The following is a 14,470-nucleotide window of genomic DNA, read 5'->3' on the forward strand; positions in this document are numbered from 1 at the left end:
GGATTGAACTCCTGACCTTCTGAATGTTACAAAAGCACTGCCACAGAGCTACAACTCCCCCTACCTTCTCCCTTTTTCCCAGGCAGGGTTTCTTATGTAGTTCAGGCTGGTCTGGAACTATGTGCTAGACTTGTAAGTATGGGGTGGGTCAACCTCTGCACTCTTTCTCCTTAGTTAGTTAGTTTGTTTGTTTTAGGTAGGTCTCCTGTGCTCCACTCTGGCTTCAAACCCACTGCGTAGCCGAGGATGTCCTTGAACTCCTGGTCCTCTTTGCTTCCACCTTCCTCGTGCTAGGAATCCTAGGCATGCACGACCAGGCTGAGTTTATGCTGAATTCGTGGATTGAACTCGGGTGGGGCTCTGTGCATGCTATAGACAAGTGTTCTAATAACCCAGCTGGATGCCCAGGCTTTCCGTGACTTGCAAATCCTTTTAGAAATGGCCACAGGGAGCAACCGGCCCAGATGAAATACAAGAAAACACACATCAGGCGGGATAGCTCCCTCCCCAAGCTCCATGATCAAAGAGCTGCACCTCTTTGGATTCCTCCACTCATCATCAGGTCCCTCCTTCAGGGAGACTCACTTGAGCGCCCCAAAGTGCTGAGTGAGGAAGCCCAGAAGGCAGGCAGCAATTTAAGATCCAGCCTGGGCTCCCTGATGGGGAGTCTGAGTCAGCACACACCCACACAGGGCCATCTCTTCTTCCATAGGCAGCTGCTGTTCAGCTGTGGAAATGCCACCACACTGAGGGGCCCTGACACATTAGCAGATTCCCATCTCACCGCATGATTCAGCCTCGCCAAGACACTAGACACACACACAGTGTTTCCGCCAAGGGTGTTCTGCAAGCAATTTGGTCATCCGCCAGTGATGACCATAATCTCCCTGTTTAGACATCAAAGCAATGACAACGGCAGTGTTTAACACAGGTTGGGTACCTAGCAATTTCTTGGTCATACATTAAATGAGATATTTCGCAAAGCCACTGTTGTCTCTGGTTCATGGCCTGAGACCACAGAGCCATCCATGGCCCTTTCCACACTTCCCTAGCTCTGTTTCAGCTATACCAGCTCCCAGTGCTCCCTCTACAGCCAGGGCAGAGTCAAAATGTGTTTCCTGGTCTACCATGTTGGTGTTGGTAGAAATAGCAGCACCTGGCTGTGTGCTGGGTCTGTTGTAACGGAGTTCCACAAAGCAGGGCTCTTTTTTTTTTTTTTTTTTTTTTTTGGTTTTTCGAGACAGAGTTTCTCTGTGTAGGCCTGGCTGTCCTGGAACTCACTCTGTAGACCAGGCTGGCCTCAAACTCAGAAATCTGCTTGCCTCTGCCTCCCAAGTGCTGGGATTAAAGGTGTGTGCCATCACTGCCAGGCAAAACAGGGCTCTTAAACAACACATACACTGGACTCTTATCCAGAGGCCTGAAGCTTGCAAGCATAGGGTTAGTGTACTGGCTTCCCTTTTCTGTCTTCATAATGAGAATTAAACCCAGGCCTTGCTCACGCTAGGCAAGTGGTCTACCTCTAAGCTACATGCCTATCTAGCCCTTGTTTGCTCGTTTTGTTCCTGTTCTTTTATTTGAGACAGAGTATTAGGTTACATACTATTATGTAGACCCGGCTGAGCTTGAACTCACAGAGATCTGCCTGCTTCTGCCTGCAGAGTGCTGGGATTAAATGTGTGCGCCATCATGCCCAGACTAGCAAATGTTGTGAGACAGTGTCTTGTTACAGAGCCCCGGCTAGACCAGTAGGCTAGCCCACCAAGGCCAATATTCCACCAGTGTTCACCTTGTAAAAGTTATGTTCAAACCCTTCTGGTAAATCCCCCAACCTGGTAAAGCTTCAGTTGTGCAAAGGCCCCACTGCATTCCCGGAACTTGAGCAGGAGCATCCTTCCTCCCCTCTCTCTCACACAACAGAAGGCAAGGACATTTTCTAGAGGGGCAAAAATTAAACCGATGAAGGGTATGGAAGCTTTCACCCAGCCCCAATCCCAGAACGACTCCAAAGCTGTTTAAGGCAGGAAAGAGAACACATGCTTATAATCCTAGCACTCAAATGGCTGGGGCAGGAGAATCTCAAGTTTGAGGCCAGCCTGGGCTATGTGGTGAGTTCTAGGCCAGCCTGGCCCTATCCCAATAAATGAGTAAACACTACCTATCATTTGAGTTCAGAAAGAGAATCCACATTGGATTTGATGGCATATAATTATAATCCTAGCATTTGGGAGTCAGAGGCAGGGGGCTCACTACAAGTTTAAGACCAGCCTCCTTTACATAGCAAATTCCAGGTTAGCCAGGGTAACAAAGAGAGACCCTGTTTCAAAACAAAGACAACAAACCGAAAAAAATCTGGGCTTGGTGACAAAATCCTAGTTATATGAGGGGCTGAGGCAAGAGAATTGCCAAGTTCAAGCCTTGTCTACAAATAAGAAGAGAATGGGTGACATAGTTAATGATAGAATGCCAGCCTGGCACGAGGGAGGTCCTGGATTCAACCCCTCAAGTTGGAAAATATCCTTAGTGTTGGACACAGCAGCACCCAGAGTGAAGGTAACTCTGCAGGGCAATGTGTGGTTGGGGAAGGGGGGGCTTGGCTCTTCCTCATTGGCTGATTCAAGATCACAGTCTACTCCCGGTTGGCTAATTTGGAAATTGGTGCAAAGGAAATGAAGGGAGAAGCAGAAGGAACGGAAAAAGGTAAGACGTTCCCCAAGGCCACACGGCTGGCTGGCAGCCACAGAGGTGAACTTTGTGCTTTCATAGACTCTGCCTATGAAAACTGTTGCCCACGCAGACCCCTAGAGGAACTGGGCTTCAGCTTCATTTTAAATACGATGTTTAAGAAGAAAAGCAATTATGCCAAAGCCAGAGGGAGCTGAGAAGGGTGCTGTTTTATTTGCCTGCTTCAATACCTCACTCCAGCTTTGGCCTAGCAGTGTTGCAGAACCTAGCCACACCCATCTGTTAAGGCTGAGGGAGGCGAGCTTGGGCCAACTGTGACTTGCTCCAGTAGCCAGGGGCTTGTTCCCCAAGTCTTGCTTCTAGCCGCCAGGGGGTTAGGCCCTTGCCTGTAGGGTCACTTTGATGCCTTCCTGCACATTCCCCTGGCTGTCCCTGACTCTCTTGAGAACCTCTGATGCCCTCAGGCCTGGCCTTTCTTGTAGCCCAAAAGCATGCATGAGGCCCTGGGTTAGAGTCTCAGCATCGAAGGGGGTATAGAAAGATGGTGGACAATGTGGGCATTGATCCTATTGTCCTGTGCTACCACCTGGAAGCACCCATCCTGGGGCTCACTCAAGGTCACTCAGGACTCCACAGAAAGAGAAGCAACACTTGATGAAAGCCGGGTCTGCTGGCTTTGGTCTCAGATGGTACTGGTGAATGTGAGTGCCCAGGAACGTGATTGGTGGTTAAACCTGCAGGTCACATGCCCCACCCTGCATGTCTCAGAGGTCTCTAGAGGGGCACCGATGTCCCCATTCAGCCCTCATCATGCAGGCAGGTCTTGAAAAACACTTGTGCCTGGGGGTTCTTCCTCCAGGGGTCTAAAACAGTGATTCTCAGCCTTGCTAATGCTGGGACTCTTTAATACAGTTCCTCATGTTGTGGTGACCCCCCAACACAACCATAAGATTATTTCTATTGCCACTTCATGACTTTCATTTTGTTACTGCTATGAATCATAATATAAATATCTGATATCTGATATGCAGATGATCTTAGGCTGAGAACCACTGGTCTAAAACAAAATAAAAATTATGTATATCTAAAATAAATGTCCCCAGTGTTCTGAATTAGTTGCCAAAATTCAAGACTGGAAACATGTCACGAACAAATCTGAATTTCAGCCAGAAATAGTGGCTCGTGTATATAGTACTGTACTCAGAGGCTGAGGTAGGAAGGAGACCTAATGGCCTAGCCTGGGTTACCAAAGAATGGTTTCCAAGTCAGCCTGGGCTAGAATGAGACTCTTCCTTAAAAAAAAAAAAAAAAAAAAAAAATCTGGCTGGGTGGTGGTGGCGCACGCCTTTAATCCCAGCGCTCAGGAGGCAGAGGCAGGCAGATTTCTGAGTTCGAGGCCAGCCTGGTCTACAAAGTGAATTCCAGGACAGCCAGGACTACATAGAGAAACTCTGTCTCAAAAAACCAAAAAACAAAACAAACAAACAAAACCTATTTTTAAAAATCTGAATTTCTTCTGAAAATCTGAAAAATAGTCAGGTGGCGCACGCCTTTAGTCCCGGCACTGGGGAGGCAGAGACAGATGGATCTCTGTGAGTCTGAGGCCAGCCTGGTTTATATAGAGATTTCCAGGACAGCCAGGGCTATATATAAAACCCTGTCTCAAAAGAAAAAAAATAAATAAATAAAAAGGAGAAGGAAAAAGAGGAGGAAGGAAGGGAGAAAGAAAAGAAAGAAAAGAAAAGAAGAGAAAAGAAAAACCTGAAAAATGTCCAGTTAAAGGTTGGCCTAGTCTAGTGAGTTCCTGCTGGGGCTATACAGTAAGACCCTGTCAAGGAAGGACGGACGATCTGGTAGCATTGAGCTTGTAAGACTGACAGGGTTAAGGTCCTGGCCCTCACTGTGGTTCTGTTTTCCATGTGTGGGAAAATGATTTTACTCCCGTGTGATTCATGTGCCTAAATAAGTCAAGAAACAGAAGGAACACGCACCCGCGCACCCGCTGACCTCTGCTGACTGCCTGTGTAAGCCAGAGCTCTGAGAAGCCTTGCTATTGCTCAAAGCACAGTGGTCCCATTGGATACGTGGTATTGTCCCAGCCAGCCATGCTGGCCCGTTAGCCTTCCTATTGACTCCTTAGTACCTCCTCTAAGCATAGAGCCGGTCTCTCTCAGTTGGCTTAGGAGCTCCTGCATGAGGTGGTGATGAACTTCAAACTCAGCGAGTGAGTCAGCACCTCACCCTGGTCTTGCCCGTGGTGAAGGTGTGTCTCACAAGCTGGCTGAGGTCGAGATCCCAGGGGATCATAGGTAACTAGAACCTCTCCCCAGAGACACTGACCCGCCGTTCCACATCCACCCCCTGCTCAGGTAAGGAGTGCTGACTCATTTCCTGACTTCGCCTGTGCCCTCGGCAACTTCAAGATCATTCCCTCTCACTTAGTTTTTTTGCTTTGTCCACCAACCTTGCTTAGGCTGGCGTCCTGGGCCCAAACTGAAGAATGAGTTGGCTTCTGGGCTTAGCCAATGGGAGAGAGGGATATGATTGATTGATCTTGTTTGCCCCGGGTGGGGCAAGAGGGAGTGGCAGCCTACACCCCATCTGGCTGCCTATAGCTAGACTGTTGGTCATAAGCTTAACACATGCAGAGGGAGGCATGGAGACAGGCTGTCAGCCTTAGTGTAACTGTCCTGACATACCCTCCTCAGGGACAGCCAGGGTGGGACCATGTGGCGCGCTGCCTCTTGGGTACAGTTGATTGGATGTAGATGGGGACACAATCTCTCAGCAAGTTCCCAAGATCGTGAGGGAGCCTGGCCGGAAGACGACGCTGAACAATCTAAACTTCTTTTGGTGGAAACATGAGGTCAAGGCAGGGTAGGGTAGTTGGTAGCCAGGGCATGCTGTATGTTGGAGAAGATGTCAGCGGCTAGGAGGGAGAGGGGAGACAGAGTGGGAGCAAAGATCCTGAGGTTGGTGTGATCAACTCCCAGAGCCTCTGTGGGCCAAGGGTTGGAAGACAGGAAGAAATGCATGCTGGGTCATCAGTGCTGCGTTTCTACACCGTATCTTTTTCTGGCCAATGGAGAAGGGGGCTGTCTTTACCCTCCAGGCTTATTGAGGTCTCAAACAGGCCCATGTGGGTGCCCCAGAACTGGCAGAGTGAAGTGGATTTAGGTGACAACTGTGACACAGTTAGAATTCGCCACCTGGCTGGGTGTGGTGACCCGTGCCTTTAGTCCCAGTACTATGGAGGCAGAGGCAAATGGATCTCTTGTGAGGTCAAGGCTGGGATGGTATACAAATCAAGTTCTAGGACATCCAGGACTGTTCCACGGAGAAACTGTGTCTCAATAAACAAACAAACAAAAATAACTCATAGCCGGGTAGTGGTGGTGCACGCCTTTAATCCCAGCACTCGGGAGGCAGAGGCAGGCAGATTTCTGAGTTCGAGGCCAGCCTGGTCTACAGAGTGAGTTCCAGAACAGCTAGGGCTACACAGAGAAACCTTGTCTCGAAAAAAACCAAAAAAATGAACAAAAACAAAAACAAACAACTCATGACCTGTACATTTCCTAGGCTCTGGTGTGCTAAGACTCAGAGCTACGGGGCTGGAGAGATGGCTCAGAGGTTAAGAGCACTGACTGTTCTTCCAGAGGTCCTGAGTTCAAACCCCAGCAACCACATGGTGGCTCACAACCATCTGTAATGATATCTGACACCTTCTTCTGAAGTGTCTGAAGACAGCAATAGTGTACACACACACACACATAAATCTAAAACAAAACAAAAGAGTCAGAGCTACGGGCAGAGTGTACCACTTTCCTGTACTTGTCCTTGTTTATGAGCCAAATGACAGACCTGGGCCTTGGGGTGGCCACTTGACCTAGGGAGAACCTGTGGACATCCCGGTTGTTGCTTGCTTTCCCTGTAGTAAGAACTAATGGTGAAGACAGAAGCCAGGCCTCTAAGCAACAGTCAGGTCACCTGATCCAAATCCACACCCAAATCCAGGAAGCAGCGACTTTCTAGTTCCCGGAGTTCTTTCTTCTGTCTCTCAGCTGCAAATAGCCAGGCACATGACCGGCTGCTTGGGAAGGATAAACAGCCCTGAGGTGACTGAGCCCGGCCCACATCCAACCTTCACTCTTCTCAGCAGCCTTTGTGAAACTGCCACTCTGGGTCTAATTCCGTAGGTGGTAGAGCCAGAGCCCAGGGGCGGGGATAGGGCAATGGTCTGGAGGACCCTGTGCATCAGCAAGAGGTAGGGGTGTGGCCCCAGAAGCTGCAGTGTGTGCCAGTCAACCCTGGACATCCTTGTACTTCCTCTTCTCTTGGAGCTGCTCTCACAAACCACCTCCAAGGCCTCGGGGAGGTGGCTCAGTTGGTGAGGTCGCTTATGGCCAAGTCTGAGTTCAACATCCCAGGACCTACACAGGAGAGAAGACAGAGATGCTGAGAACTTGTCCCTCTGTCGCACGTGTACCCACACATGTACTTTTTGTTTTTGAGACAGGGTATCTCTACATAGCACTGGCTGTCCTGGAACTCACTTTGTAGACCAGGCTGGCCCTGATCTCACAGAGATCCCCTCCCTCTTCTGCCTGAGTGCTGGGATTAAAGGCGGACCTGTTTTACAATTGACTTTAAAACAAATAAATTAAAAGGGGCAGAGCTACCAAGGAAGATTCCTGATATCAACTTCAGGCTTCCACAAGGACATGTGCCCACATACATGAGACATGCCTTGTGAAGGGTTTTTGCTGCTGCCTTCTAGGAATTTGGCAGGAATTTGACATTGGGCTAGGACATGGAAGTAGGCTCAGGCAGGAACTTGACTTTGGGCTAGGGCTAAGACTCTTGACTCTGACCCCCAAGTAGGCTCAGGGTGTACACAGTTGAGGAGTATGTTCCTTGTATCTTGATGGGTCTTGCTAAGATGCTGAAGACAGTAATCATGGGACCTTTGTCTATGCTTTGTTTATTAACTACTCTGTTTATGCCTTAGAACTGACCTTATTCTTTGCATGTACTTAGAATGGTATAAAAGCAGGCTGGAAAAGAATAAACCCGCTTCAGCATCCGTACTGGCTGAGCTCATGCTACAGTGTTGTCTAATTGTTTTTTTCTTTTCAATCCTCGCTCCCTCCCTTGAGACCCTGTTGACTGACTGAACTGGCTTGGTCAATGCATAAAGTCAATTACCACTCATCACACACACAAACACACTAAAAAGGAAAAACCCACCCCCCCAAAAAAAAATTATCTCAGAGGCTAGAGAGACTCCAGCACTTGGACTTGGGAGGCAGAGGCAGGCAGATTTCTGAGTTTGAGGTCAGCATGGTCTACAGAGTGAATTCCAGGACAGCCAAGGCTACACAGAGAAATCCTGTCTTGAAAAACTTAAAAAAAAAAAAAAAAGAGAGAGAGAGAATTGTTGCTGTTAGATAGTTCTTTTTCCTTCTTGTAAAAACATGACACTACTCAAGTGACACGTAACTCTTTGTTATAGACACATTTTTATGTATATGAATGTTTGCCCTTGTGTATGTGTGTGTACCACATACATGCCTGATGCCCTGGGTGGCAGATCGCCTGCAATTGGAGTTACAGACAGTTGTAAGCTGCATGTGGGTACTGGGAATTAAACCCATGTCCTCTGCAAGAGCAGCCAGTACTCTTAACCTCTGAGCCAATACTTCAGCCCTCTTTTTTTCCTTTTAAGATGTATTATTTTGGGCTGGAGAGATGGCTCAGTGGTTAAGGACACCTACTGCTCTTCCAGAGGTCCTGAGTTCAATTCCCAGCAACCACATGGTGGCTCACAACCATCTGTAATGGAATATGATACCCTCTTCTGGTGTGTGTCTGAATCTGAAGATAGCTACAATGTACTCATATACAAAAAAAAAAAATAAATAAATTTAAAAAAAAAGATGTATTATTTTATTCTATGCGATTGTTTTGCTGTATGAGATGTATATACACCTGTTGCCCGAGGAGGTCAGAAAAGGGACAAGATTTATAGACAGTTGTGAGCTACCATGTGGGTGCTGGGAATTGAATCTAAGTCATCCGTATGAGCAGCCACTGCTTCTAACTAACTACCCAGCCATCTCTCTAGCTTGCCTTTAGCTGCTCATGAAGAGGACCCGAGTTCAGTTTCCAGCACCCATGACAGGTGCCTCACCACCATCTGTAACTCCAGCGCCGGTCGTCTGACACCTCTGGTCACTGTACATCAGTGGTTCTTAAGCTATGGGTCACAGTCCCTTTGGGGGGGGTGAAGGACCCTTTCACAGGGATTCTATATCAAATATTCTGCATATCAGATATTTACATTATGACTCATAACAGTAGCAAAATTACAGTTATGAAATAGCAGTAAAAATAATGTTATGGTTGGGGATGGGTCGCCACAACATGAGGAACTGTATTAAAGGGTCACAGCAGTGGGAAGGGTGAGAGCCACTGCTGTCCATGTTCCCATGCAGACACACATACCTACTCATCATCTTTTTTTTTTTTTTTCTTTTTTTTTGGTTTTTCGAGACAGGGTTTCTCTGTATAGTCCTGGCTGTCCTGGAACTCACTCTGTAGACCAGGCTGGCCTTAAACTCAGAAATCCACCTGTCTCTGCCTCCTGAGTGCTGGGATTAAAGGCATGTGCCACCACTGCCCGGCATACCTACTCATCATTAAACATAATAACAAAAGGCTGGATGCGGCAGCACATATACCTTCAATCCTACACTCAAGGCAGAAACAGGCTGGTCTCTGTGAGTTTGAGACCAGTCTGGTCTAGAAAGAGAACAGACAGGAACTACATAGATAGACCCTGACTCAACAAACAAAAGAGCAAAACAGAAGTCTTAACAAATAATAAAAATAAATTCTCTCTCTCCCTCTCTCTCTCTCTCCCTCTCTCTCCCCTCATCCCCGGAGTTCCAAGCCAAAAATTCCAGGCCAGAGACCTTGTCTCTAAAAACCAAACCAGCCTTCCCTCAGCAGCAGCAACAACAACAACAACAACAACAACAACAACAACAAAAACCAGTTGATAACTAAATATTTAATTTCCTGGGTGTAATGGCACACACCTTTACTCCCTGCACTTGGGAGGCAGAGTCAGACAGATCTCTGTGAGTTTGAAGCCAACCTGGTCTCCATAGTGAGTTCCAAAACAGCCAGAGCCATATAGGGAGACCAGATCTACACAGCCCCTGTGCCCCCACCAAAAAAACCCACTTAAATATTTATTTATATCTTTGGTCCAAATAAGCTTTTATGAGCTGTGAATGTAGCTCGGGTGGTAAGAGTTCTAGCCAGGTATACACAAAACCTCAAATTCAATCCCCAGCACACTATAAACCAGGCATGGTGGTATAGGTTTATAATCCCAGCACTCTGGAGGGAGATGAAGGAGGCTCTGGGCTACATAGCAAGTTGAAAGTCAGCCTAAGATACTAGGAAATCTTGTCTGTTTTTGTTTTGCTTCTTGGAAACACGGTTTCTCTGTGAAGCTCTGGCTGTCCTTGAACTCACTTTGTAGACCAGGCTGGCCTTGAACTAAAGAGATCCACCTGCCTCTGCTTCTGAAATGCTGGGGTTAAAGGTGGGCGCCACCATCATCCCTAGCTAGGAAAGTCTGTCTTTTTTTTTTTTTTTTTTAACTTGTGTATGTGAGTACACTGTAGCTGTCTTCAGGCACACCAGAATAAGGCATCAGATCCTATTACAGATGGTTGTGAGCCACCATGTGTTTGCTGGGAATTGAACTCATGACCTCTGGTAGAGCAGTCAGTGCTCTTAACCTCTGAGCCAGCTCTCCAGCTCTAGGAAAGTCTATCTTAAGAAAGTAAAAAATATACATATTTACACACACACACACACACACACACACACACACACACACACACGGGGGTGGGGGGGTGGTGGTGGCTCAGCAATTAAAAACACTTCCAGATGACCTGAGTTCAGTTCCCAGCACATAACTGGGCAGCTCCCAATTCCCTACAACTCAGCTCCAAGGGACCTGACACCCTCTTTTGGCCTCTGGAGACATCTTCATACACATAAATAAAAATAAACCGTTTAACAACATTTAGAGCTTCTAGTGAACATAAACAGGTGCTGTTGATTTCTACCTTTGAAGCGTGAGAGAGAAGGTAAGGACGGAGAGGCTCAAAACCCCTCAGTAGACAGGGCAGCGGCGCAGCTTTCTGACCGACAAAAGTGTGTGTGTGTGTGTGTGTGTGTGTGTGTGTGTGTGCGCAAGCCAGGCGCCGGCCAGACACTGTGGCGCTCCCCAGGAAAGAGGAAGTCTCAACAGGAAATTCCTCTTCAGGATCAATGTCCTAGGCCGCTGCTTATCAGCTCAGGGACTGGACGTGTGTCCCTTGGCCCTCCCGGTTTCTCCAGCTTCTCCACTTGCTGCTGTTCTCAGGAGCACAGGCTGAAAGAGACAAGACTAGTACTCTGCCCAGGCCTGTTCCCTGCAGGTCTGGCCAGAGCTGCAGGCAGCAGCAGGAGCAATTTCAGAGAACCAGTGGCTGGACAAGCTGCCAAAAACCAAAAACCAAACCAAACAAAAAAATCCAACTCTCTACGAAGAATGCTAGGCCTGCCACACTCAGGGGCTCGATTTCCTGAAAGGGACATTTACATCCCCCATCCTTCAACACCCACCCCCCTAGCCAGAGGCTGGGTCTCTCTGTGTGTACTACAGTGTACTATCCTAGGAAGGCTCAGCCCCACTGTCTGGCGCTGCCCCTGCTGAATGCTGCTGACTCTGATCACGGGAGCAAATTCATCAAGGCAAGCAGACAGGCCAAGAACCATGATAGGGCTGGACTATCATATAATTGTCCAGCCTACTGCCAGCTCCCTTCCTTCTTCCCAGCACAGACAGCTCTGTATACAGAGAGAGCACCCACCATCAGTCAGCTGGAGATGAACATGGGTTAACAGTCACTCTCAGGCATGGTGGTGCAGGCCTGTGATCCCAGGATGTATGTTGGGCTACCCAAGACTCTCTGAATCTCTCTCTCTCTCTCTCTCTCTCTCTCTCTCTCTCTCCCCCCTCTCTCTCTCCCTGTCCCTCTGTGTGTGTGTGTGTATGCGTTTCTTTATTTGTTTGTCTTAAGACAGGGTTCTCTGTGTAGTACTACTGGCTGTTGTGGAGCTCGCTCTGTAGACCAAGCTGGCCTCGAATCCACCTGCTTCTCTGCCTGGTGGATTTTGAGGATTAAAGGTGTGAGCCACCACTATGAAAAGACCCAGTCTCAAAAACCAACCAACCAACCAACCAACCAACCACTGCAAACAAACAAAATTACACTTTGGTTCGAACCCTAGTGACATCTTCCAGTTTACAGAGGCCAGAGGCAGGCAGAACAGGGCTGGGTCTCAAAGTCAAATCCTGAACTTTCTCCCAGTGCTGGTTACACAGGACCACACCCGAACCTTCCATTGGCCCCTCCCTGTGAATCATCCCAGCTGTCAGGCAGGTTTTGCAGTGCTTAGGACAGCAGCCTGGCCCCAGCCCTGGCTGAGCTGATCTGCGTGGTGGGGCGGGATGCTCCAGCCAGGCAATGGATTCTAAGATCTCTAGGCTCACAATCCCCAGATGATCGTCACATTGTTGTTGTTCTCTTCCTTTCCCATCTTCTTCTTTGACAAGATCTCATGGAGCTCAGGCTGTCCTCTAATATATAGCCATAGATGGCCTTGAGGATTTATAGGCATGCGTTGGGATTATAGACATGAGCCATCAAGTCCAGTTTATGCAGAGTTAGGGATCGATCATACCCAGGGATCAAAGGATGGGGCATTTGCCTATAACCTATACACAGCCTCCTTGTACACTTCATGTCTCTACACTGCAGTCTTAGGGCTCTAAGTTCTGTGTATCTCTGTGCTCACGGTATCTCGCAGGGAAGGTGATGAAGTAAACAGATCTATATGAGTACAAGGAGCAATGTATATGAGTAAGAACACTTACAGGAGCGATTGGGACAGGAGAATGGGAGAGAACAAGGAAAGACAGCTGAAGGAAGAAGAGGGCTAGAACTGAGCAGAAGGGGCTGGGATGAAGCAGGGATCCAGGAAGTATTGCTCATAGGACCAGGGTACCAGTCCTAGCTTAGCTGGGGGGCTGATAAGGAGCCTGAGACAGACAAGTCTCTGTCCCCCCAGCCTTGGTTTCCCCATTGGAACAGTGGAAGGCAGGGCCGGCTGGCGTTGTTCACTCTTTGCCTTTCCTGTTCTGTCAGGGCTCTCACTACACTCCTCGGCACCCCCCTGGCTGGTAGAGTCACACTCTTGACATTGATCTTGTAGAAAGACTCTTGACATTGTAGAAAGGCTCAGTCAGACTGGCTAGGAGCTAGCCCATCTTTGGAACTTTACAGCATCCAGCTCAGGACTCCCGAGAGGACACGCTGCCATCTCTCCATACACTAGGACAAGAGGGTCACTCTTTAAGGCTTTAAGTCATAAAGTCCCCCTGTGGCTGTCAATGAATCAGGACCCCTCCCTTCTCCTCTTGCCCTTCCCCCCTTCTTTCTCCTGCAGTTGCCCGCACTCCTCCCTGTAGACCAGCTGCCTTGGCCACCGGCCAGGGTGGAGGCTGGGGTGGAGAGGGGGTGGGAGAGAGAGAGAGAAAGAGAGAGAGAGAGACGGTGGGGTTGCCGGGGGCAGGAATGTCTGCAGAGTCCAGGAATGTTTTTACTCCCTACTCTGCTGGGAGGAAAGCAAGCAAGGGCCCCTGGGTTTCTTCCAAACCAGGCCAGAGGGCTCTCTTCCTCTTCCCTCAAACGGAGCCTATTGCTGTAGGCGCCCCTCTTGCCAGCCATGTTTGTGTTTCTGGGTACTCTTTTATTTCTATGTAGATCTGGAGCTTGACACCACTGGGGCTCACAGAGGTATTCAGGCTCTTAGACTCAGGACCCTAGGCCCTTAAGGCCCTCACAAACCTGCAGGAGCCTGGATCTGTGAACTGCCGGCATTTTCTTCCTTATGGCTTTAGGGCATGGCAAAGAGAGTGGGATATAGACAAACACTGGAGCACTGTCGAGGGCTCCAGGGAAGAGAAGCCCAAGGTGGCATCTGCAAACCCTCCCTTTGCTTGTTCTCTAGAAAGAGAGAAGTCGGCTTGTGCGCAGGCAGATGGATGACCAGGAGGAAACGTCTTTCTTTTATAACAAACCTGCTCCCCGAGATGAAACACCACTCCCGGGTGTGTGAACCGGACTTTTACCCTTTACCAGACAGTTTGGGGCTGTGTGCACTGGGGAGAGGGAGGGGGTGGGGTGGAGCATGTGGCAAGTTGAAGAGATAATATGAAATCTGTGTCATTAGATTCGACTCCAGGAGGCAGAGGCTCAAAACAGTAATGGCCGAAATGGAACGTTTACCTTTTTTTCTCCCATAAAAAAAAAAAAAAAAGTCCCCCCCCCCAAAAAAAAAAAGTGGCTGGGTATGGTGACCAGAACTCAGGGAGGCAGAGGTAAGACGTTCTCTTGTGTTCAAAGCCAGCCTGGTCTATAGAGTGAGTTCCAGGACAGCCAGAGGTGTTACGCAGAGAAACTGTCTCCAAAAGACAAACACCAACACCAACAAAATCTAGAACTGGGTGATGTGAGGCTGGCACGGTGGCTCTGCTGTGCCTGAGCAGAAAGACCGTGCTCCTTCCCTCTCAGTGTGGTTGTCCTGGACCAAAATGGTCGCCATTACATGCACACTCAGTGTGTGAGCAAGATCAAAACAAAGATAGTAGAAAGAA

General features: G+C 48.5%; 1 long non-coding RNA gene across 1 annotated transcript; it reads right to left on the reverse strand.

The window, feature by feature from the left end:
* Nucleotides 1-6,072: 6,072 nt before the first annotated feature.
* Nucleotides 6,073-11,151, reverse strand: Gm35607 (predicted gene, 35607). The gene is made up of 2 exons (NR_166690.1): nt 10,833-11,151; nt 6,073-7,115 (listed from the first exon to the last, which is right to left on the reverse strand). It is a non-coding gene; the product is annotated as a predicted gene, 35607 (long non-coding RNA).
* Nucleotides 11,152-14,470: the final 3,319 nt, after the last annotated feature.

Source organism: Mus musculus, chromosome 18 (assembly GCF_000001635.26).
Source record: "Mus musculus strain C57BL/6J chromosome 18, GRCm38.p6 C57BL/6J".
In the NCBI taxonomy this organism is placed as follows: Eukaryota; Metazoa; Chordata; class Mammalia; order Rodentia; family Muridae; genus Mus; species Mus musculus.